A 23,302-nucleotide genomic window follows, 5' to 3' on the forward strand; every position below is an offset into this window, starting at 1 on the left:
GTTTATCTCTCTCTTAACAATCACAAGTTAGATATTAAATCAGGAGCTCATCTTGTGCATGACTTCCTGTCTCTCTCTCTCTCTCTCTCTCTCTCCCTCTCTTGTTAGGAAGTGCTGTCTGACAGGGAAACCGCTTCTGCATTATTTCCACTCGCTCCGTTTTGATCATAATTTCAACGTATCACAGTTGATTGTGGGCGGGCGGTGGCAGATCAGCGCCTTCCTACGTAGGAGACGCGAACGACTTTCGCAAAATGCACATAACGCTCCATAACTCTGCTTCCAGGAATTAGCCCAGATCACTCTGAAACTATACAATATTCACCATGGGATAACACGCAAACGTATACATGAGAGAAATTAACAATTTTTTTTACATGTTGGACGAGAGATAATGACTGTCAAATGAGCCATAGTGTCTCCATTGCTATAATATAGAATATAGATATAGCTCTGCAAACATCGTGACGCACAGTGAAAATGCCCATCTTTTAAAGCGTGGCCCATTGACTACAGGGATGGGGGTAATCGCTGGCGCTGAATGAGTGAATGAACTAAAAGTGAATTCTCTTTCTGGAATCAGAAACTTCAGAATGTCCTCTTTCAAAAGAGACCAGGCTCATGCATGTGCTATAAGTATAAAGTATGTTGTTTTGGTTTGCAAAAAAAGTATGCAGTCCTCAAAAACTAAAACTAAAATGGCCAATTTTGAGGGTGCAGGTTAAGAGGTTAACAGACATTGTCGCTTTTGGGATTTGGCACAAACCCATTTATTATTTACAAAAATATACAATAAGGACTATGGCCATATGATGTTTGGTCATACGGCATTATTCAATATACACAACTGTAACTGAGGGGTACAATTCCCTGACTGTATTGAATAAGTATGGTATCATTAAACCACTACTGTCTTATGTACATTACTACTGGCCATACAGTACACAGGTATATGAGATGAACACTTCCACAACAAATCTTGGTTAGAATAATATTTATTAGCAGCACGAAGATTATCTTACATTACTTGAGAATTAGAGTCGCGCTTGTAAGGCGAAGAATGTGCATGAATAGGTCAAGAGCGTAAGTCCATTAGAATATTACGCAGGAGATAATGAATACCACCTGTATCATAGGAATTATATCTATGGTACACTAGTAGGGCAGCGGGAGATACTAGTAGGGTCCCTCCGGTTGTAGGCCAGCAGGGGAGAGGATTTGTCGGTAACGAAAGTCTGGGTCAACGAAGAATAAGGAGACTCCAGGTACAGGAGACGGTGCAATAATCTCTTGATCCACAGACGAACAACAGCTATTCTCCGGTATGCAGTGCAGCATGAAGGAAAGCTAACCAGCCTCAGGCGTCCTAGAGGCGGGCTCGACAATGCTCCTCACAGGGTAAATCCCACACAGTTGTGGGTGTAGACGATTCTCCGCTCCATCAGATACAGGACCAAAGCAAATATAATCCAGCCGAAAAGGGCTCTGTAGTCGTCGGGTAGGTTATCCAGTGTACATATCCACACGGTCCTCGTCTAGGGCTCCTCGGATGACGGCACCAGGTTAAGCCGCCCAGCCTGGATAAGCGCACTAGCTAGGTACGAGGAAGCGCTGGTAATGCTGGTCACTGTAGAACGGTAGCCGCACGATACACTATACTTAAATAGACTATTACTGAATAATAGAATAGGTCGAACTCGACGGTACAGCGTTAAACTCTGATACTTCAGCTATTAATTCGCACGCGGTCTCAAGGCTCTATTTCGGGGCAAAACGGGCCCACTTCACAGCACGTTGTATCGTGGTGTGAGGCTTCAACTTATTGGGTAACATACTTCTGTATTCACCTGCGCCGTATTTATACGTTAGGTGAACAATCTAGTACCAGCCTTATTTCTGTCTCGTATTCTTGCGCAGAGCCGGTCATGTCCAGGCATGTCTTTGGCGGTGACTTTGAACTAGACCTTGGGGGTATGGCCGTGGCGCCTAGGGGATTGCTGTCCAATAGGAGAACGAAATATTATGGTCTGTACTAGGTAAAAGGGATATTCCGTGTATATGTACAAAGAATACACAAGGGATATCAGACGATATACAAATACTATGCAATATATATCAAGTAATAAATATATATATTCGGTTTAATCTGATCCTTCGTAACAGCCGCCTCCTAATTAGTCCGCACCTAATTAGATAAGCAGAGACAGATTAACCGCACTGTCCACTACTCAATGTCCGTTGTGAGGGTAGGGCAGTTCACAAAGTCAGGGGGTCATGGTCGTCATCAAGAGAGTCTGGGAGCCTTGGCAACTCTATCAGCCTCGCCACGGGTCGGGTGTATGTCCGCCCTTGGACGAGCACTTCTGCCGCTCTGACCTTTCCGTCGGCACCAGTGATCACTTTGCTTACGCGGCCGGCCGGCCACATAGCTCGGGGTAGTGACTGGTCGATAATCATGACGACTGTACCTTCGGTCAAATTGTCTCTTTCTTTCACCCATTTCTGGCGGGTCTGTAGAGACGGTAGATAGTGGAGGAGGAAACTGTTCCAAAACTTGTCAGCCAATACTTGACTGTACCTCCACATCCTTCGTCCATTCGCTTCTTCAGGCCTGTACACTGTCTGTGGTAGCGCGGGGTCCAGCCGCCCCATCAAGAGAGTGTTGGGGGTGACTGGGTCGACATCTGCTACGTCACTTGAGACGTAACCGAGGGGCTTTGAGTTCAATACTCCCTCGATCTCCGTGAGGACTGTCGTTAGGACTTCCTCCGCCACGGTCTGGGCCCCAAGCACGGCGTACAGGGCTGTCTTTATTGAACGTACTTCTCGTTCCCAAGTTCCACCGAAGTGAGGTGCATTCGGGGGGTTAAACTGGAAGTCAATCTGAGATGGAGCGAGGTGGGTCTTAAGTTCTGGGCCCATAGCTTGGAAGCTCTCTCTCAGCTCTATTTCTCCGCCTTTGAAGTTTGTCCCGTGATCAGACAATAATATAGACTGTTTTCCTTTCCGCGATGTGAATCTCCGGAAGGCCATAAGGAATGAGTCCGTACTCATGGTTGGAAGGAGTTCTATGTGTATCGCTCGGGTGGTCATGCATTTGAATACAATACCCCACCGCTTCTCCGTCCCTCTTCCTTTCTTTACATACAGCGGGCCAAAACAGTCCATACCAGTGGAGTGAAAAGGCTTGTCGCCGAGTCGGATGCGACAGGGGGGTAGGTCAGCCATCCGGGGCATACTGGGCTGTGCTCGCCATTTACGACAGTCTAGACAAGTCCGCTGGAAGCGTCGTACTTCTTCTCTTCCTTGCAGTATCCAATAGCGACGTCTGATCTCCGCGAAGACTCTCTCTGCCCCGGCGTGGTGCACGTCCTCGTCGTATTTCTTTATGATGAGCTCTGTGACCTTGTGTCGGCTGTTTAAGACTATCGGGTACTTGACGTCATCCGTTAAGTCTGGGGCTCTCCTCAGACGACCACCCACTCTGATGAGATTATGGGCGTCGCTCTCAGGGGCTAAGTGGAGCAGTCTGCTGTCTGACGGGACTGGCTTTGATCCCTGCAGACAGTCTAGCTCGTCGGGGAACGAGTCTCTTTGGGCTCGCTGTAGCAGAAGGAGTTCTGCTTCTTCGTAGTTAGCTGCAGTAATGTCAGTAGTGGACGGAACCTCTGGGTGGTGCCACAGGAATGTCTTTAACTGCGCACTCTCAAGGGTGAGGCAGTCGTCTATGTTGGGATCTGTGGGGACGAGTGTGTGTCAACCCACAGAACATAGATTTCTTCTTCTCTGCCTCCTCTTCACTCGCCTCCCGTGGGGTGGGTGTAGGCCACTCTTCTTCCGGGAGCTTGAGGAACTCGGGACCGTCACTATAGAGATTGTGACGGGTGAGGTCATCCAGGGACATTCCCTGTGTGATGACGTCAGCTGGGTTCTGTTTTGTGTCCACATACCTCCAGCATGCTGCTTCTGTTAACTCTTGGATCTCTGTGATTCTGACTCCCACGAAGACCTTGTATCTACACGAATCGGACTGGATCCATGTGAGTACGGTCATGGAGTCTGACCACAGGATTGTTCTTTGCACCGGGATGGTGAGTTCACGTTGGATTAACGTGGCGAGTTGCGCTCCTGCTAGGGCTGCGCAGAGCTCTAGACGCAGGATAGATTGTTCCTTGCGGGGGGCTATTCTTGAGCGAGCCAGGATGAAGGCAGTATGTATTTCTCCTCCCTCCTCTCGGGCCCGCAAGTAGGCCACCGAACCGTAGGCTACTTCGGAGGCGTCGCTGAAGACGTGCAGGTCCATCTGACACGTCTCCGGCCTCACTGTGGGTGGGAAGTAGCTGCGGCGTATGTTGACACCTGGGAGCGAGCTGAGTTCTGTCTCCCACTCTCTCCATGTGGAGGCAAGGTGTTCGGGTATGGGATCGTCCCAGCCCTGGTCCTTGTCCCATAGCGCTCGCACAATCATCTTTGCCCTGGTGGTGTAAGGTAGAATACATCCCAACGGGTCATATTGTCTGGCGAGTGTTCTGTATACACTCCGTCTTGTGGTCGGTAGTGAAGTCGACCTTCCCTGCTCATTGGTCAGGGGTGTGTGTTTATAATGGAGCGAGTCTGTTTTGAAGCGCCAGACTAGTCCTAATGTCATTTCTTGGGCTTCTCCTGGGATGGTCGCCATCCAGGTCTCGCTGCTCGCTGCCTTGTCCTCTGGGGAGAGGCTGCGCAGTACTTGAGGGTCGCTGCTGGCCCACTGCCGGAGATCAAAGCCGCCTTTGATCAGGGAGGCGCGGAGCTTGAGTAGGAGGGCCTCGGCTTCTTCTGGCGTCGAGACGCTTTGCAGACAGTTGTCCATGTAGAAACTATTTCCTACACTTTGTCGGACCTCTTCATCAGCTGCTGGGTCTTCTGCGACGTGTTTTTGCAGTGCGAACGTAGCACAGCATGGGCTGCATGTGGTTCCGAAAGGGAGGACTTCCCATTGATAGATGGATGGTTGCTCATCCCCGATCCTCTCTCTCCATAAGAACCGCAGCAGAGGCTTGTCCTCTTCCACTAATCGCACCTGCAGGAACATCCCTTTGATGTCGCCGCTGATGGCCACCTTGTCCTGGCGGAAACGTAGCAACACGCCTAGTAGAGAGGGGCCGAGTGTTGGGCCGGGCAAGAGCTCTTTATTCAGATTTTGTGATCCGATCTGGTAGCTGCAGTTAAACACAATCCGATCCTTGCCGTTGTGGTGGACTTTGTGGTGCGGCACGTACCATGATTCGGTCGTCTGATCGGCCTCTTTAATGTCAATTTTCTTTGTGTCCCGCTGTGATTAGCTTGTCAATCTCAGCGCGGTACACAGTAGCTTGAGCGGGGTCTCTGGCTAGGCGCCGCTCTGTGTTCGATAGATACCGCTCGGTCGCTTCTTTTGGGGCGTGGAAGGTAGGCATACCCTCTCGCCTCAGGAGTGGAGTTGCGTATCTCATCACTCCGTTGACTTTGACTCTCTTTGTCCCCTGCTCGAGGAGGGCTATAGCATAAATGTCTTCCTTGGAACGAATGTGTTTCTTTTCGTTCTTAAAGGGCATTGTCTCTAGTGTCCATAGCCTCTCAACGTGCTGTAGGAGGGTGGTGTCTTCTTCTGTCACTCTGGAGTGGAGGCAGCGAGTGGCTGCTGTTCGGTTGGGAGACCTAGAGAGGGGGTCTTGTAGTGTCCATCCTAGGCGGGTCTCGACTGCTGCTGGACAGCCTCTGGGCCCAGTGTGGACCCGGTCCATCGGGACGATGAGGTGTGCATGGTCGGATCCTATCAGCAGGGTCGGGGTGGCACCGTCTATGAGCGGTATAGGTAGTTGACGCAGGTGCACATATTTATCCATCAGCTTGGCGATGGGGTAGGTGTACTGCGACAGGCCTATGTCTTGGCTGGTGAAAGCGTTAGTGATCCTATACCGTCTCTCTGGCTGCCCGCTTGCTGCGATAGTGAAGGAGACGTTCTCGCCCTTGATCGTCTTCAGGTCTCTTCTTATTGTCCGAATCGTCATCGTTTCTTCGCTCCCCCGCAGCCCCAGCTGGGCCGCAGCGGACGCGAGGAGAAGGGTCTTCTCTGACCCGTCGTCAAGGACGGCGTAGGTGTCCATGACATTGTTCTCGTAACTCAATGTTACGCGGACCACCTTCAAGAGCACCCGGGCGCCCCCGCTGCTGGCGGGGTCAATGTACATAACACTTGCCTTTGTGCTGCTTGAGGGTGCAGGCTTTCTTCTGTTACTGTCATGTAAAACATCCAAGTGGGCTCCGTCACATCGACTACACCTCTTCTTTAAGCGGCACTCGGCTGCCATGTGACTGCGCGCACATCGGTAACAGCGGCGGTTGGACTTTATCCATTGACTCACCTCGTCGGCGGTCATCTTCTTGAACGTGTCACAGTGTGACAGCCAGTGTTCCTTTTCGCAGTACGGGCATACAATCTTCCACTTCTCTTTCATCGAGGGGGTACTGTGGTTCTTGTTGCTCGGTACTGATTCGGCTTGGTGCATGACGGTCACCAGCCTGCGGCCATCGTTTGCTCTCCTAGGTCCCTCTCTGGAGCTTGGCGCGCTCCGCACGAACGTATCCAATCGTAGGCTGTTGACTTCTCTCGCCAGGAAGTCGGCTAGGTCTAGGAGGGATGGCTCGGGACCGTTAGGATCACGGTGGTCTCTTTGCCACCTGAAGCGCTCTTGTCGGGCGGGCGGAAGCTTCTCTAATATCCTCTCAACATTAGAGTTTGCGTACAGTTCGTGCATACCCTTTTCCTTTTGTGCCCCCAGCATCCCTACCAGGGATTGTACCTTGATAGACAGGTCATCTAATGCGCGATTGTCTGTGGCTGGGGGTAGACGGTCAATATTCCTTATCTCTTGTATTACGTAGTCCCATATGCGTCCATAACGTTGGTCGAGGGCTGCTAGAGCCGCGGTGTATGGGGTAGTAGAGGTGGAATATGCCAGCGCTATATTGTGCGCTCTGGGCACCTTCAGGTGCTTGAGTAGGATAGCATACTTGTACGGTTCATCTGGTACATCGGACATCATTGTCTCTAAGCACATTCGTAGCTCTGTGTACTGTGCTCTGTTCTCGTGTGTGAAGTCCGGGAACGTCGGTGTGCCAAGGTACGATGCCATGGATGGCTGGCACATCGGTGAGCGTTGGAGGAGAGGCCTCCTAGGCGAGTCTCCTCTTACTTGTCGTGGTGGGCTGGTACCTGTCGGGTACCAAGGCCCGCGTACCCAGGTGCTGTTACTCGGGGCTGGTCGTGCGTCAAGCTCACCCGTGAATTGAGTCGGGGGTCTGTAGCGCAGAGCCGCGGGGGTAAAGTCTGGGCTGTACTGGACCTCCTGGTCCTGTGGAGTACGATGCTGCTGTTGGGCTTGACTTTCCTCCTCTCCCTCTTCTTCTTCCTCTGCCAGGTCATCTAGATCCTGTAATCTTCTATTTAGTCTCTCAGCTGCGTAGGCCGGTTCTTCCCTGTTGCTGGGTCTCACATGGACCGGTCGGGTAAGGGGTTCGGAGAGGGGTATAGGCTCTCTCTGTTGGCCGGGCTCAGGGTCGCTTGATCGGGTAGGGGAGGGTGCCCTAGACCCTTGTCTTGACGAGGCCCTGGAGCTCCGTGCGGAGGGAGGGGGGGTTACCCTGGCAATCAGTTGCTCCATTATCTGCGCTTGTAATCGGTCGCGCTCGGCTTCACGCTTGATGTGAGCGAGGTCGCGCTCTGCTTCGCGCTGGGCTTGGGCTGCGTCGCGCTGTGCATTGGCGGCTCCGCGCTGTGCATCGGCGGCGGCGCGCTGGGCTTCGGCGCGGTCTCTTTCCATATTCTCTTCCGTCTGGAGGCGTCTAGTCTCTAGGCGTATGCGGTCGTCATCACTCCGTTGCTGCGCCTGGAAGCGCTCTCGCTCGATCGCAGAGTGTTCGCGTTCACTAAGGGCTTGCGCTTGGAGTTGCGCGTGGAAGCGTTCTCTTTGGTCTGCAGATTGTTCGCGCTCACTTAGTTGTTGAGCCTGCAGGCGGTCTCTTTCCATGGTAGAGTGTTCGCGCTCACTTTGGTGTTGCGCGCGGAGGCGCTCTTGTTCCATGGAAGAATGTTCGCGCTCGCTAAGCGTCTGTGCTTGGAGTCGATCGCGTTCAGTGGAGGCTGCCAGGGTGGCGATAAAGGCCTGCGCCAGCATCTTGTCCGCCTCGCTGGGGGAAGACACTGATGGAGGTGATCGGCTTCTGGCAGTGCTCGTTGGAGATCCGTTCTCCTGTCGCGCTCCGAGGAGGTCCATCTCCTGGGTGCGCGTCTCTTCTGGTGGTGGGTCGGGCTCCGTCCCTGGAGGGCTTTCTTTATCCTGGAGCTCTCCGGGGACTGCCTCGTCGACGTTGGCGGGGGGTAAAGTCATGTCAGGTCCCTCCTGGTCCCCCCCGTGAGCTTGGTCAGTTACGTTAGAACCCACTAGGGTCTCTACTGGCGGGGTCGCCTGGTCGGTAGGGTTTGGCATACTTTTACTATCCGCTTTTTCCGCGTTTAACGTCTGTATAAAGCTAGGTAGTAGACTGGCAGCGTAGTCCTCTAGGTAATGAGGTGGTTGCCGTCTGCGCTGCGGGCGATCTAGCTTAGGAGAACCGTTTGTGGAGTGTTCATCATTGGCCATGTCAATATTAATATTAAATTAATATTACGCTAGTTACCCTCCGGCTCGAAGGACCAATTGTAACTGAGGGGTACAATTCCCTGACTGTATTGAATAAGTATGGTATCATTAAACCACTACTGTCTTATGTACATTACTACTGGCCATACAGTACACAGGTATATGAGATGAACACCTCCACAATGACACGGTTCCACAACAAATCTTGGTTAGAATAATATTTATTAGCAGCACGAAGATTATCTTACATTACTTGAGAATTAGAGTCGCGCTTGTAAGGCGAAGAATGTGCATGAATAGGTCAAGAGCGTAAGTCCATTAGAATATTACGCAGGAGATAATGAATACCACCTGTATCATAGGAATTATATCTATGGTACACTAGTAGGGCAGCGGGAGATACTAGTAGGGTCCCTCCGGTTGTAGGCCAGCAGGGGAGAGGATTTGTCGGTAACGAAAGTCTGGGTCAACGAAGAATAAGGAGACTCCAGGTACAGGAGACAGTGCAATAATCTCTTGATCCGCAGACGAACAACAGCTATTCTCCGGTATGCAGTGCAGCATGAAGGAAAGCTAACCAGCCTCAGGCGTCCTAGAGGCGGGCTCGACGATGCTCCTCACAGGGTAAATCCCACACAGTTGTGGGTGTAGACGATTCTCCGCTCCATCAGATACAGGACCAAAGCAAATATAATCCAGCCGAAAAGGGCTCTGTAGTCGTCGGGTAGGTTATCCAGTGTACATATCCACACGGTCCTCGTCTAGGGCTCCTCGGATGACGGCACCAGGTTAAGCCGCCCAGCCTGGATAAGCGCACTAGCTAGGTACGAGGAAGCGTTGGTAATGCTGGTCACTGTAGAACGGTAGCCGCACGATACACTATACTTAAATAGACTATTACTGAATAATAGAATAGGTCGAACTCGACGGTACAGCGTTAAACTCTGATACTTCAGCTATTAATTCGCACGCGGTCTCAAGGCTCTATTTCGGGGCAAAACGGGCCCACTTCACAGCACGTTGTATCGTGGTGTGAGGCTTCAACTTATTGGGTAACATACTTCTGTATTCACCTGCGCCGTATTTATACGTTAGGTGAACAATCTAGTACCAGCCTTATTTCTGTCTCGTATTCTTGCGCAGAGCCGTTTATGTCCAGGCATGTCTTTGGCGGTGACTTTGAACTAGACCTTGGGGGTATGGCCGTGGCGCCTAGGGGATCGCTGTCCAATAGGAGAACGAAATATTATGGTCTGTACTAGGTAAAAGGGATATTCCGTGTATATGTACAAAGAATACACAAGGGATATCAGACGATATACAAATACTATGCAATATATATCAAGTAATAAATATATATATTCGGTTTAATCTGATCCTTCGTAACAACAACTATATTAAAACAACTACTAGCCACATCGTGACTAGAGAAACTACTATAACAAGCTGACGCTTGACGCAGCTGTCGGACGTCAGGTGGAACAGGAAGTGAGGAAGTCACTGGCTCAGGTTAAATCAAATTAAGCCTCAGGTACAAACAATGGAGCACCACTTGGTGACCAAACATGGCACTGCAACTAAATAACAACACAAATGCAATAGGCACATTTGTGACTGTTACAAATATAACACGTTTTATACTCGTGCTACACGATTTTGGCCTGTGCTACAAAACTATTAACCTCTGTAGCACCAGTGCTATGTGCAAAAAAAAGTTAACGTACAGCCCTGCTATACTTTTTCAGGAGTACAGTCGCACTGATTTCATCGTTCTAAAATTAATAAATTTTAATAAATTTTAATAAATTAATTCTAATTAATGAGATAACAGGTTATACATGCAAAGTGGACAATGGAACACTGGAAATCTTAAACAAATCTTCAAACGGGGACTGACTTCACATAATAGACTAGGCATTTACAGCTGTTCCAATGTAAATCCGTGCGCTTCCGCCCGCTCTGAAGTCGGACTCGGTGTGGACGGCCACACAAGCTGTTCTCGCACGAAACCTGCACGTGCCCCTGGTGCGTTTCAAGCGTCAGACCATACAACTAGAGTGACACGCACACAACCCCAGAAAATTACAACAATAATAATACAAGAATAAAAATAACAATTTAATTGTAAATAATCTTTTTTTTAATACTTTCTCCCCCAATATTAGGGTGGCTGAGATTACATTTAGCCCCCCTAAAAAGGGTCTAGAACCGCCACTTTAAATATCAACATTATCTGGCCATCCTCAGTAAATACTATCGAACTCCTCTGACCTCATCTGGTCTGGGACACGAACGCACACACACAGAGAAAAGGATAATGGCTTATAGCAGACTTAATGGTTTTTGAATATAAGTTAAATGTTTATCAACTATCCAGTTTGTTTTTAAAGTGTAACGTCTTGCTACTTAAAATCATTGAACAGAGCGAGAGACTGGCTCACCCCCCCTTTCCCTACTATTGCTCCGCTATTTTCTCTGCCTGTGAGCAGGGTTAGCTTAGTTAGCGCTAGCAGTAGCAGCTAACGTTAATTTAGGTTTTTACGGCGACTAAGCATACAAGAATGCAAAGCATGCTAGACTCATTGAACCTGTTGCGAACAAAAAAGCAGGGACTTATTAGGGCGGCTGAGTGGTGCAGTGGGCAAGGCGCTCGCCACTAACGCAGGAGATGCTGGTATCGAGCCCAGCTCTCGGCTTTGCTACCGGCTTGGCCGGCCGTCATACTAACACAATTGGCAGTGTTAGAGGGTGGGAAAGCCGGTGGGTGTGGATTGGAGGTTGTGGACAGCGACTCCTTCAGGTCGGTTGGGTGACGCCGGTGCGGCGGAAGGAAACAGGAAGTATCGGGGGCAGCGTGAGCCTCCCACGCGTTACTCCTCGCCACAGAGTTCGAGCTGCTGCGGTGAAAAGATGCGACAGGCTGCCTCCTCGTGTACCGGAGGGGACACGTGATGCAAGGCTTCTATCCTCACTACAGCCGACCAGTGGGAGGCATAGTCTAGTAACGTTCAAGACAGGGGAGGGAAGAATTGGAAATACGAAATTGGGATGGGAGAAAAAAAAAAAATGGGGAGAAAAAAGTGGATACAAAAAAAAGCAGGGACTTATTTTGGGTCGCAAAATATGACCAAATAGGCGCACTCTGGAGCCCTGCTGTAACGTCTTCACTAGGGATGGGTACCTTTCACATTTGAACCGATACGGTACCGGTACCTGTGAATCGATACCGGTACCCAACGGTACCTTTTTTCGGTACTTTAGTCTGAAAAAAATGTATTTACCTACCTCAGTTGTGAAAAAAAAATCCTAACTTCAAATAACTACAATTTCGACCGTTTTCGGCTTGCCATTGCTCCAACTGCTTTGTTGAATCAAGTCAAATCCTAGGTAAGCATATATTGTGCGTGTGAACGTTGACGTTTTTTTTTTTTTTGGTATCTCACTTGAATCGATACTCGGTAGTCAAGTCAAGAGTTTTAATTGTCACGGCATACAGGTATACAATGAAATGCGGGTGGTCTTGCCCGCAACGATGTGCAATACAGTGGTACATATAATAGAATCAAAAGATGAAACAACATTGTGCAGTGACAGATAGCAGGTAACATGGAGTGACATCTCGGTATCTGTACATAGTTATTTACAGCGCATGTGTGACATGCTAGTTAGCTTTGGTAGTGCAATACACTGTTCCTGTTATTCTAATTTAAAGTGTCCTTTCCTTTGGCCATAAGTGTGCGTGTGTGCGACATGAGTGTGTGCCCGCTCATGTTAAAGTGTTAAGTGGCTGCTCGTGTGTGAGCGTGCACAGTGTGCGTGTCGTGTGTGTGTTCATGTGTGCTTGTGTGTGGACAGTTCAATGTTCTGAGCACTCAATGTACATTGTTCATGGCTCTGATGGCCTGGGGGAAGAAGCTGAGCCTAAGCCGCTCTTTCCTAGTAGCTGGGATTTGCAGGCGTCTGCCTGACCTCAGCAGCTGAAACAGGCTGTTATTGGGGTGGTGAGGGTCTTTCATTATCCTGCAGGCTCTGGATTTGCACCTCTTGTTGTATAGAACCTGCAGGGGGGGTAGTGCAATACCCGTGGTACGCTCGGCTGAGCGCACCACTTTCTGTAGGGCCTTCTTGTCCTGTGCCGTGCTGTTTCCATACCAGGCAGTGATGTTTCCGGTCAGGATGCTCTCTACAGCTCCTGAGTAGAAGGACTGGAGTATCTTCCCCGATACTCTGAACTTCCTTAACTGCCTCAGGTGGTAGAGACGCTGTTTCGCCTTCTTTACTACTGTGCCTATGTGTGTTGACCATGTCAGGTCCTCTGAGATGTGGACCCCCAGGTACTTGAAGCTGCTCACCCTGTCCACGGTAGCCCCGTTTATCATCAGTGGTGTGTGTGTCTCCTGCTGTCCTCTCCTATAATCCACGATCAGTTCCTTGGTTTTGCCAATGTTCAGGAGCAGGCTGTTGTCCTGGCACCAGCGTTCCAGTACCTCCACCTCCTCCCGGTAGGCCTTCTCGTCGTTGTCCGAGATCAGCCCCACCACCACTGTGTCATCTGCGAACTTCACTATGGAGTTGGAGCTGAACTTGGCCACACAGTCGTGTGTGTAGAGTGAGTACAGCAGGGGGCTCAGAACACAGCCCTGGGGGGACCCGATGCTCAGGGTGATGGTGTTGGAGGTCTGACCCCCCACCCTGACCGCCTGGGGTCTTTCGCTCAGAAAGTCCAGTACCCAGGCGCTCAGGGCGGAGCTCAGACCTAGCTCGATCAGCTTGTCCACCAGTCTGGTGGGGTACCGACGTGTTTCGGTTCGGTACCTCAAAAGAACCGAATTCGGTACCCATCCCTAGTCTTCACACACAGGTATTTCATGTGCTGTTGTTGCTGCCAGATGGTTTGTTCTCGTGCAAATCCAGCTGCCGGAGCTGCGCTTGTGCGTAAATGAGACTTGCCATGGGATTTCTAAATAAGAGTATCGATATGAATCGATCTTTTTACGTTGCATCGATCCTATTTGATCATTGATAATTAGATTGATGTATCTATCTGGATCGATGTATCGTCCCACCCCTAGTAGCCACTGCCGGACTAGGTAGGCAGGGGTTTTAGTTTGTTTGGTGTGATAACAATGTTGACCTTTTATTTAGAAGTTTATACTTTAGTTTTACAACTGAAATAACATTTTTGTTATTACAGAGGGAGTAAGTACAAAAAAAAGGTACCGGTATCGATTCCCCAGTACTGGTACCGGTATCGGTTCAAATGTGAACGGTATCCAACTGTAGTCGTAGGTGAAGAGGTATTCAGTATATGGTTCTCGTTCTGCGTCTGTAAGAAACGGATGAGCGTCACGTTCTGTTCAATGTTGCTTCCAAATAAAAGGAGAAAAGACAAAGTGCCTTAATCTTTATTTAGTTTACTCTCAGGTTTATTAAAAAGTAGTCATGGATTATGTGGTTGTTTTGTAGACTAATGTTTCATCAAATTTACAGAAATGTTACTATATTGTGATACATATCGTTACTGAGATATGAAATTTCCCATAGCATGATATAAGATTTGATCCATAAGGTGGAGACTTAACCTGTTATTAAGCCCTAGCCATATTTTCAGAAACGGAACGTTTTTCTTTTCTTACCCTTTATTTACCCAGGCAAGCAATTAAGAACAAATTATTTTATATTGTGTCTGTTACTATGCTTGAGTAAATTGTAGGGCCGTCACTAACGATTATTTTGTTATCGATTTTAATCTGTCGATTATTTAATTGATTAGTCGGTTAATCTAAACGATTTAATTTACCATAAAAAAACAATTGATTCTATTTGCAATTAGGGCTGCACGATTCTCCCTAAGAATTGAGATCACGATTCTCTCGCACAATAATTTGTTCAATAAAAACATTTATTGCACTCTTTCTTAACAGACAACATAACGCAGGGTTAAAAATTAACGGGGGCTTGGGGCAAAATGCCCTCGAAAATTGACCAAATGCCCTCGAAAATCAGTAAAGGGGGGCAAAAAAGCCCCCAGACAGTTTACTAAATATATATATAATTATACAGTATATATGCTCTACAGTGCGAACATTTCACTCGCATTTGCCCCTTAAAAATATGCGTGTGCGAACCGGAAAAATTATTTACTCGCATAGTGTGCGAGACGAGTGAAGGTTACAAACTCTGTAGGTAGTGCTTTTTTTGCTCCGCTGCTAATCGTTCAAAAACTACAAGTTCCACAAGCCGCATAAACGTTCGAATCGCAGTAGAGTTTCCTGTGGTGACGCAACTGGTTACATGCGAGAGAAAGGAAACGATAACACAGTACGCGCTGGAAAAGAAAGTCACAGTACCGGCATAGGCAAGTTATACATTCAGACAAACGCTAAAAATTCAGCCAGCCATGAAGCAAAAGAGAGACGAGGAGAAAGAACTATCAAAACGTACACGGACAGTGTACGTGTGCAAACGGGAACGGGACACACATCTGTGCAATAGCACACACACCACCAAAGTCACTGGCTGGCCCACAGTGTGCGTGTGCTAACTTCGCTAGCGTTATCACCCATCAATATAACGCATAGTGAGGGAAGGGGGGGAGCTGAGAATATCTGTGTGTGTGTCTCGCTCTCTCTCCCCCTCCATCTCTCTCTCCTGAACCTATTTCATTCAAAAGGAAGATATTAATGCACAGTAGCTATAGTATCAATTATAGCTCAGTAGCTGGAACAGAATAATTGCATTAACTATTAATTAATGAACTATTATTCAATAGCGTTTCAATTATAATGAATTAAATAATTGTATAAAGAATTTTCCATCTTCTGTCATCTAATAATATATTCCATTACCTTTCCTATCTGTATCAAAGTCAAAATGTTTATCGTGACAACACTAACATACAAAAGCAGCTTGACAACCGATATCCTTTGCGTCTAGTAGGCATGGGCCAATGTGTGATTTTGGTGGTATGTGCTATTTGCACAGATGTTTGGCCCTTAGTTTCAAGTTTCAAGTTTCAAGTTTCTTTAATAGTTGTCATACAGAAGTACAGAATACTTTTGTACAAAATGCTTCTTACTGTTGCGCTCCAGAGACTGTGCATGACAAGATAAGTATGAAATAAAAACATAGTAAAAATTAGAAGAAAAAAAAGAGGTCACAGTGTTCAGTTTAGACATATGTACAATGTTCGTAGACGTAGTTACCATACAATATACAATACTGTGCAGTGTACTAATATACAATACTATATAGTGCAAGGCATAAATGGACGAGGTGCAGTTTAGGTACAATTCACAGTAGGTGTACGAGTTGTAGTGCAAATCCTTTATCAATAAATATAAAGTGTAAGTGTGTTTGTGTGATCTAAAGTGTGGAGAGTGGGTGCTGCAGTGTGTTGTTTGTTTGAGTGAGTGTGTGTGTGCGTGTGGGTGTGTGTGCTGTGTGCATTTGATGGTTGTTGCATAGTGATTATTGTTCGTTTAGCGATTATTGTTCGTTTAGCAGCCTGATGGCCTGGGGATAGAAGCTCCTTCTGAGTCTTTCTGTGCTCGCCATAAGACTCCGGTATCGCTTGCCTGACGGCAGCAGTTCAAAGAGGCAGTTGTTCGGGTGGCTCGAGTCCTTAATAATTCTCTTAGCCTTCCCCTTGCACCGCTTGTTGTAAATGTTCTGGAGGGTGGGAAGCCCCCCTCTAATTGTGCGTTCGGCTGAACGTGTCACTCTTTGTAGTCTGCTACGGTCTTGTGCAGTGCTATTCCCAAACCAGGAGGTGATGTTGCCGGTCAGGATGCTCTCTATTGTACATGAGTAGAAGTTCCTAAGGATCTTCTGACTGACTTGGAACTTCCTTAGGCGCCTGAGGAAGTAGAGGCGTTGTCGTGCCTTCTTCACAACACTGTCAATGTGTGTGGTCCATGTCAAGTCCTCGGATATGTGGGCTCCGAGGTACTTGAAACTGTTCACTCTCTCAACTGGTGCCCCGTCGATGCTGAGGGGGCTGTAGTCCTTGACCCCCGACCTCCTGAAGTCCACAATCATCTCTTTTGTTTTGCTGACGTTCAGGGAGAGGCAGTTCTCCTGACACCACTGTGACAGGTTCTCTACCTCTTCCAGGTAGGCCCTTTCGTCGTTGGCAGAGATCAGGCCCACCACTACTGTGTCATCAGCAAATTTGATGATGGTGTTGTTGTTCCGCTGTGCTACGCAGTCATGTGTGTACAGGGAGTAGAGGAGGGGGCTCAGAACACAGCCCTGGGGGGCCCCTATGTTGAGCGTGATGGATGAGGAGGTGCAGTTGCCGGCTCTTACCACCTGGGGTCTGCCCGTCAGGAAGTCCAGGACCCACTGGCACAGGTCATAGTTCAAGCCCAGGTCCCTGAGCTTGGCTATGAGTTTGGAGGGGACTATGGTATTGAATGCTGAGCTGTAGTCGATGAACAGCATTCTCACATAGTTCCCCTTCCTCTTGTCCAGATGTGATGCTGCTGTGTGCAGCACATGGGCTATGGCGTCCTCCTCAAGTATGCACACACACAGTATAATATTCATGTAATACATAGTTTGTTAATAAACTGTTACTTGAAAAATTTTCACTGCTCCTAAATTTCTTTGTGCTCCTACATTTTTTTTTACATTTTATTTAGGAGCACATGTGCTCCTTGGGAAAAAGGTTAGCGTAGAGCCCTATATATGGAGACACGTTATCAAACATAGGGACCAAGACTGTAAAAAAAGTACAGTGCTTTGCGCCACCAAGACAGCCGCAGCCACAAAATGGCATATGGTAAGTGTCGACAATGTTTTATAATTTTTATGTTAATTTTCATCATAAAGATTCAGTGCCCCCGAAATACTAAAAAAGCCCCCGAAAATCATTTAACCCATTCAGTGCCAACCATGAGTTTAGTCGGGTTAACTCGCCATGCGTTCCGTGCCAATCACAAGTATACTCGGGTTTTAATCGTTATTTCTTTTATTAGAGATATCCATACATTTTTCATCCATCCAGCCTGACGTTATCATTGGGAATGGGTCTGAGCTCGCAAAGGGTAAATACCGCCGCCTATCGTCTCCCGGATGGTATTGCACATAATTGGATTGGCTGGGACTGTGTACCAGAAAAAAAAACTCCGGTCCGGGGTTTCCCTTCTCGGGCAAGCAGTATCGTGTTACCACATTCACTGGCAAGGCTGGGAGCAGGGTCGATTATGTGTTTTGGACTATAACGTTGGATCAATAAATGCGATTAATATTTGGAATGGCGATCAGGAATTGGATTCATCTTCTTGCAGAACATTGATGTGAGGTAAGGACTAGTCTTGGGTTAATCAGATGTTTTTTTCTCCGCCATCGGAGCGTGTGTTTGCGCTGACCAAGGCATGGATACTTATTTTTCAGCCCGCTTCTCTAGCATGCATAAGGACACATATACTATCGATAATCTAGCGTGTTCATAAATCAGGCGAAAAACGACAACTTGTTTTGTGTATTCCACTAAAGGGCTATTATCGCAGATTTTTCTGGAATTACTCGAAATCTCAAACTATACTTGTATTCAAAATGTTATAAAACGGAAATGTACCATGAAAAAACAATCCGTTTCGTACATGTTGACTGCAAGCAAGTCATTGATGAGCAGTGTTTCCCACAGGATTTTCAGAGACTATGGGGGGTGAACCGCCGACCCGTAACTTTTTTTTATTTTGTAAATTTTAAAGTTAAATGCATCAATCTGGTGCACTTTGAGAGCAAAATAAAGAGGCTAGATCTATGATGAACTTTGTGCTCAAAACACAAAATCGACTAGACTAGTGCTTCCCAATCCTCTCCTCGAAGCACCCCAGCCGTTCAATGTATTTGTTAAATTCCACCACCAGCACACCTGATTCAACTTAACTAGCCCTTTATTAGTTGAATCAAGGTGTGCTGGTGGTGGAATTTAACAAATACATGGAACGGCTGGGGTGTCTCGAGGAGAGGTTTGGGAACCACTGGACTAGAGCATACATTTGAGCCATCAAAGAAATGAAGCAAAAGTGGTTACCTGTGTTGAACTGGTTTATTTTTTAGAAAATAAAAAAATATAGTTGATTACTATTACGACTACTACCACTGCCAATACTACTGATACATCCCTATTGGCAAACTTTATATTTAAAAAAAATAGTATAAAAAAAAATAGGGCCGCCACAGTCTAGGTAATTAATGGGAAACCCTGGATAAACGACGGGTGTATTAGACCCATAGCCATAATTTAAGATATAGTTTATGCGTTCGCAAATTTCCCCATCCTCCCATTGACTAAAGTGCTGGCACGGAAAGGCCTAATTTGGTCATATGGGCGTGGCTCTGAATGAGTTAAGGGGGGGGGGGGGGAGCCCAGAAAAAAAAAGTTTATTTCTAACCCTGACATAACGTATAAAAGTGCTTGACTTAAACTTAAACATAACATAATGAAAGTGCTGGACTTAAACTTAAGTCTCTTGTAACACACAAAATAACTCAAGTCTCTTCTCTCTTATTTTAGAACACTTAATCAAAGTGATCAACTTAAATGCTGCTGAACATAAAAAAGCTAGAATGTAAAGTTTATGAATAAACTTTGGTGTTATTGCTTCAGCAGTAATGAATTTTAACGTGATTATTTGAAATAATGTAATGTTATAGAGCTCTCCTTTCAAAATATTTTAGTTTTTGTTTTGTATATTGTTTAAACGGCAGAGGGCGCAATAAATTACTTTGCTCTTTTGATGTCATACATCACTCTCCCAGTAGCTTTCTGTTACATATAATCTTTTACAAAATGATAAATATAATAATATCATAGTCCATAGTCCGCTGCAGTATCTAATTTAGTTCTAGAATGAATCTCAGAATCATTGTCTGACACTCCATGGGCGACTTCTCTCTGGCTGCCGATCGCCCCTCAGTCCTCTCGTACATTTACGTGTTGGCAATTTTCTTTTTTTAAACACCACAACCTCTAATGCATTTCTATGGGTTGTTTTAGTGCAAGCTTTCATCATACGTAAGTCACACTAGGCTGAGCGTGTGGCATTCATTTGACATCACGCCGGAATCACGCCAACCAGGAAATAACTAATGCTAATTGTTGAATTGTTGTCGTCGTCGTCGTAAATTGATAATAATCACAAGATACATTCAGTGCTGGATCTAACTAAATGGATTTATAGAGACACATTTATGGAAAGTTCAAGCCTCGACCACAAAGCTTCTCGAAGGGTTAGCGCGACACACGCGACGGCCCTTCCAATTCGTAAGCGATGTTCTACCGGCAGCAAAAAAAAAGTCTCAGGCCATGTTTAGACGGAGAGAGTCTCAACAGAAACCGCAGAAGTCGTCGTGCGATCTCACTTTTAATTTTGCGTTTAGACTAGTGTTTTGGGAGGGAATTCTTCTTGCAGACAAGGCTGTAAAAGTGTAGTCGACTCGAGACGATGGAGCCCCGCTAACCCATATGTTACACTGCCTCAGGTCGTTGAGACAACCAGGCATGCTGTGAAGACCCGCCCTACTCTGTCTCTGATTCGCAGACTGTGGGTGGGGGAATGTGATTGGACCAAAGCAGAGTCACTCACAGACAGTGGCTCCAGTCACTAGTTGTGATAGCCGCTGGACTGATTCTTGTGTATTTAAAAGTACTGCCAATGTAGCCTTCAGGTGATCTCCGTGGATAGAATCAGACATGCTTGTTCGCTATGTTTACGCTTCTAGGCTACTGGCGCATGCCTCTGACGTAAGCAGTACGCGACGAGAGCCTTGAGAACCCTTTCGTCATAGTTTTATGCGGTTTGACTGTTCAGATGATAGCGCAAAGGTGGTTTAACTTTTTTGCGGATTCTCCCCGCAAAAACGGCGTTGCCGTATGAACAAAAGGCACATCCGAAAAAATATTTTTACGGATTCACCCGTGAGCGTTTCTGTCTAAACATGGCCTCAGCCTCTGCGTTATGATATGAACATGTAATTGGAGTGCTGTCGGACCCGGATACATGTTGTCTTTTCCCTTTATTTTCTTCTCCGAGTCCTTCGTTTACATGTTAAAATCACAACGATTTTCTTCTGGGGGACAATGCCCACAAACTCCTACAGGAGTTTGGTTTACTCACCTTTTTCATCAGTTTGCAGGTCTGGTTATATACTATAGTTATTGAAACTGATTGAATATGGCACCGCCCCACTTAGAATATTTTTCACCAGCCGCCACTGGTTATCAGACGCAATGATGGCAACGTGTGTAACGTAAATGTTGAATTAATAGCATGTTTTGCTTTACATCGTGTAAGTCTGATTGATATCGCAACTGGCATTTTTCCGAAGCAAATAAGTCAACACGTGAATGCAGCATGACGTGAATGCATAGGGGAATAGGAGCGAGTGTTTTAATGCAACTGATATCCATTTTGACGCAAATGCAAATACATCAGAATCGTCATATAGAAATTAGATTGCATAGATGTATGAATCGAGATCGCAATTTCTTTTTACGATTAATCGTGCAGCCCTATTTGCAATTGAATATTTAAAAAGGTTTTACTAGTATCCTCAGGTCACATGGGTAGTTGCCTCTTTGACACCACCTACTGAAAGCCAGAGTAGGAGATGAGCCATGAAGTTTATTTATGTCTATAAATGCTGTGTAGTGTGGATCTATTGACTCATTATAGCTACTTTATTATCTTGAAAATAATATAACACCCGCCCATTACTATGACATTATTTATCATTACATACAATGTATCCATGCCTGTAGCTAAATGCTTAAAAACAGGGATGTTATATGTATTGTGTGTTATCTCTCCACTGCTATGGTAGTGCTTGTGCCATCACAGGAGATACTATTCAAATGTATACTATTAGGGGTGTAAAGGTACATGTATCCGTACCGAACCGTTTCAGTGTGTACCGTATAGGGCTGCAACTAATGACTATTTTGGTAGTCGACTAATCTGTCGATTATTTTTTCGATTAGTCGACTAATCAAAAAAAATTATATTACATTTTTTTTTATTTAAAAAAAAAATTTGCACTACTGTACCTATCTTTGTGAACGTGGCTTCTCAGCTCTGGTCCAGCTGAAGACAGAGCAGAGGAACAGATTGGACATTGAGCATGACCTCAGAGTTGCTTTGTCTACCATCACCCCAGACTTTGAGACTTGTCAGGACCAAACAACATCCCCAGTTATCCCATTAGTTCCCCCAAACTTACTGTCGGTCTGTTATGTTAAGCTAAGAAGTCTTCTGCTGGACCAGAGCTGAGAAGCCACTTTCACAGAGATAGGTAGTGCAAAAAAATATATATATAATAATAATAATATTATTTTTTATTTCTTTTTTAACAACTAATCGACGCAACAATTCCTCGTAGACGATTTTTTTATAATCGACGTTGTCGATTATGTCGACTAATCGTTGCAGCCCTAGTACTGTACCATACCGAACGGCTGTGTAGTGTACCGAATGAATACAACGGTATGTATTGTTAACCACTAACGACCGCAAACCGGGGGCTGCTTTTTTCATAATTTTATTATTATTATAAATCTTTTTTTTTAACAAGTCGATTATTAATTTCAATATAGAATATTCATTGACAGCCCTACAAGTACAATTAGTTACTGCACACTACATCACCCCTGAGTGGAACATGGAAAGCCAAACTTTCCCCCACTGTACCGAAAACCGTACCTTGACTTCAAAACCGAGGTACATACCGTACCGTGGTTTTTGTGTACCGTTACACCCCTAGTATACATACACATTTTTAAATCAATATCTTCCTTTTGAATAAAATGGGCTCAGGAATCAGGATTGTTAAAGCTAATTAGCCTAATCCATGTCAAAGAGTAGCCTATAGTAAATGTATACACACACAAGAGAGAGGGAGAATAGCTTATAGCAGACTTAATGATTTTACAATATTTATTATATAATTTATTAACTATCCAGTTCGTTTTTATAGTGTAACACAACACGCAACCTAAAACCCCTTCCTCTCCCAAACAGTTCCTGCAATTGTTTTATGTTGCATGATGATCATGAATACATTTATTATGTATTGTATTTTTTATGTTTAAATATCAACATTATCTGTCCATCCTCACTACATTTACTATAAATATACTATACTTCATCTGGTCTTTCCAAACGCGCACACACACACACACAGGGAGAATGCCTGCCCCCCCTTCCCCAGTCCCCTCTGCTGTTCTCTCAGTCTATCACTCTGATCAGGGTTAGCTTACACTAACGTAACATTCATTTCGGTATTTAACGCAACGTGGGCATAAAGGAACGGCGAGGATTGCAAAGCATGTTAGATGCATTTGACACGTTGTGGAATAAAACAGCAGGGACTTGTTTTGGGTCGCAAAATAGGCACACTAGCCTTGCTCTGTTGCAATGTCCGTGTTCCAGACGCTACTGCTGTGCTGTGAGCCGAGCGGATACGACTCTCCGCAGGATTTTCAAAATAAGAGCATCACAATATGGTTGCACTAGAACAATTATTTGCACTCGCACGAATGCTCCCAATTATATTTTGATGTCGCACAGATACAATTTTGGTCGCATATGCGACCAATTCGGTCGCAATTTCGAGCCCTGAATAAAGTA

General features: G+C 46.2%; 1 protein-coding gene across 1 annotated transcript in view; it reads left to right on the top strand.

The window, feature by feature from the left end:
- Window positions 1-23,302, top strand: part of LOC311233810 (uncharacterized protein) — a 124,864-nt gene that overhangs the window by 96,863 nt on the left and 4,699 nt on the right. The gene's annotated exons all lie outside the window — the stretch shown is intronic.

Source organism: Notolepis coatsorum (genome assembly GCF_963971535.1).
Source record: "Notolepis coatsorum genome assembly, chromosome: 8".
NCBI lineage: Eukaryota > Metazoa > Chordata > Actinopteri > Aulopiformes > Paralepididae > Notolepis > Notolepis coatsorum.